Raw genomic sequence first — 3,472 nt, forward strand, 5'->3', positions numbered from 1 at the left:
GGGAACACATTTTTATACAAAGTATCATCATGAAAAGTTAAAAGATTTTACATGGAACCTGTTAGTGTTCTGCTAGACTCTTGTTTTATGGAACAGTTAGTAAGTTTAAAAAAACTGTTAATGTCATAGCTTAACAAACGACGATAACAATAAACACATATATTAAAATTGCGCTTGAAAAATGATGCACCCCGCATCAAGTAAGTTACCTTAGCATTTTATCCATGTAAAGACATATTAAATGGATGTTACCAGTATGCATGTCACAGTTAGGTTAAGGTTGTCTTTAATGGGCGACCCTGATGTCTTCTTGTAAACCCATAAAAGTCAAGACGTTCGACCTGACCTTGTACGGGTAAAAGAATTAATCCTTCTCCGAGGTCACGGCGTCACCCCAGACGCCGTCATCCTATCGGAACTCATTGGCCACTTCCAATCGAAAACATCCTCGAATTTATGTTGGTACATCAGTAGTAGTAGTAGTTTGTAAACTTTTAAAATAATAGTATTAAAATGTATAAATAATAAAGATTCCCAAGAGTAAAGTCATACAGTCTTACTGCTCAATTGAAATTCTACGCGATTAACTTGCAGTGTAGTTTAAAATGTCAAGATTGTATACCGTCCATTACAATCGAGGTTGTTTGCGATGAAAAATGGCCGAGGTGTTCCAAATGGCCGTCAAGACAGTGAACTCCCTTATTTAAATGAACTCAACGATAATATTCCGGAAAGAAAACATAACTAGACTGTTACCGCATTCAAAAAAGACCGAAATTACCGGAAGTAACATTAACAACATTTGGACGACCACTTACGAGTGTTGCTGACATGCCATTGTCTGTGAAGGTTTATCGATTGTACTTGATTATCAATAAAATCAACAGAAGCATACAATATCGTGCCGTATGAAAATGTGTGTATGTATGTATGTATATATATATTATATAATTGGAAGTTTTTTATTAGTATTATTATTTACTCCAGTACAACATAGTTGCTCAAAAAATGGCGACAATGTATTGTTTTCTTCTAGTTTATAGTGGCCATCAGAAGACTTTCCGCTATTAATTCGGATTTAGGTTTACTTTCATTATAACCTTTAGGAGTGTTGTGAATTGCCCCGACTACCTGCTTATACTACAATGGTGTGTAAAAATCCTCTTTTTACGAAAGGAATATTAAAAGATAAACTGTGTGACACACCATTATCAGTAATAAGATATACTGACAGCTTGAACTCTTAAGCAAAGGCTTATATTACTCAAATATTGTCAATAAAACCACAATTTCGAAAAGCGTTAGCATCGCGATTTGCCAAATCGTTGTTTCGTGATAGATTGATAATATTTTCACGTGATGTTACCAATGTCTTTGAAAAAAAGATAAAATATCCAATTGTTCTTGTATCAGTCCTTGTGGCCGAGTGGTTAAGGCATAGGTTTTCTACTCCTTTTTTCACTATACAGGCATGGGATCGCTCCACGATAAAACCAGAATAGTTGTTTAAACTCACAGTGTAATTTCAATATCAAAGAGTAAAACAATTATAAAATACGTGTTACACTGTAGACTCACCAGGACCCCAGTCTGTGTAGTTGACCTTCTGATTACTGACATTCCAGACGAACTCCCCTTCGGTTATTTCATCTGTAGCTCCAAGCCAAACATGAGCATCTCTTGCTGTAGTAAAATTGTACATGTTATTGTCAGATGACATGAAATAAAATATTAATGATTTGGTAGAGTGAGCATAGCGAACTAAGAATACAACCTCATTGGCAGACATATTTGTTGACACATTGTCAACGCAAAATTTAGCACAGGGAGTATGTATCGGATGAGTGGTAGAAGGCAGAAGTCGAAATTATATATGACTATGCTTAATGATTGATGATAACCACCATCTGCAATTTCAATAACTGAAAAAGTACGTAGTATTCTAAGCCAGATACATGGTGGACTTTAATACAAACATTGACGGAAACATCATTAAACGTATTATGAATCGATAAGTTATTACACAGATCTGGGACCAATAACACAATCCTACTCCCAGCCGCTTTGAAGGTTTGCCCGGAGGATCGGTAGCTTACATATGGTTCATGAATGTCTATATTAGGCAACACGTACCATTGGCGAACCTGTTGACAATGAGCCCCTTGATAAACGCGTTCTCTGAGTTATCAGTAACATCAGCAAGGTAAGCGTGCGGATGCGTAGAACAGAGCGCCTGTACTTGACAAAGACGTTTGTTTTAAAAGCGAATTATATGATTGATGCACAGAAGAAACTTATGAATTTTAATGTACTGTTTTGTTTAACTCATTTTTTAATGATCAAAACAAAACAAAACATATTGTTTGTGTAAAGATAAAACATTATAGATGGGGTTTCAAATTGAAAGCTGTGTGGCCATACATTTCCCAGTTAATAAACACGCCAAAATATCGCATTGCATGCCTCGAAACATGGCGCATTTTGTTGAAAATTACGGATATATCAGACGCTGATAACATACCAGCATGCAATGCGATATTTTGGCGCTTTTATCAATTCCAGTAGTATATATGATGGCAGTGAATATGGGTTGACTTTATCCAGTCATATTTATCATGATTCTAGCCAGTCATATCTGCCATGCCAGTACAGTTGATACTATCCAGTCGTATTTGCCATTATTATATCCAGTCATATTTGCATTCATTCTACCCAGTCATATAGTCATATTTGCCATGATTCTATCCAGTCATATTTGACATGATTTTATTCAGTCATATATTTGCCATGATTCTATTAAGTCATATTTGCCATGATTCAATCCAGTCATATATTCCATGCCAGTGAAGTAATAACGTTAAAAACGAAATTACCGTTGATTCTATCCGGTCATCTGCCATGCCATAGAAGAAATTACGTTACGTCACATTATATCCAGACATAATTATCATGTTTCTCGATGTCCAGTCTTATATACCATGCCAGTGAAGAAATAACCTTACCGTTGATTCTTTCCAGTCATATTTGTCATGCCAGTGATGAAATAATCTTACCGTTGATTCTATCCAGTCAAATTTGTCATGCTAGTGATGAAATAACCTTACCGTTGATTCTATCCAGTCATATTTGTCATGCTAGTGATGAAATAACCTTATCGTTGATTCTATCCAGTCATATCTATCATGCCAGTGATGAAATAACCTTACAGTTGATTCTATCCAGTCATATTTGTCATACCAGTGAAGAAAGTAACAGCTCTCATCATGATGGTCCCAGCCGCTGGGACACTGGCCAACAGCAACGGTAAATAGCGCTTTGGTAAAAAATAATACAACCATTGCAATACACTATTAAAACGTATTTAACCTCGGACCCAAATTGGAACTTACCACGGAGTGACATTCGATGCATCACAATGATATTTTAACAAACACGGACAAAAACAAACAGAGAATAAAACAATGCATTAAAC

At 35.8% G+C, this 3,472-nt stretch overlaps 1 long non-coding RNA gene across 1 annotated transcript; it reads right to left on the bottom strand.

Moving 5' to 3' along the window:
- Nucleotides 1-1,573: 1,573 nt before the first annotated feature.
- LOC128206490 (uncharacterized) lies at nt 1,574-3,134 on the bottom strand. Its single transcript, XR_008256486.1, has 3 exons — nt 3,105-3,134; nt 2,134-2,233; nt 1,574-1,683 (listed from the first exon to the last, which is right to left on the bottom strand). It is a non-coding gene; the product is annotated as an uncharacterized LOC128206490 (long non-coding RNA).
- Nucleotides 3,135-3,472: the final 338 nt, after the last annotated feature.

This window comes from Mya arenaria, chromosome 10 (genome assembly GCF_026914265.1).
Source record: "Mya arenaria isolate MELC-2E11 chromosome 10, ASM2691426v1".
Lineage (NCBI taxonomy): Eukaryota > Metazoa > Mollusca > Bivalvia > Myida > Myidae > Mya > Mya arenaria.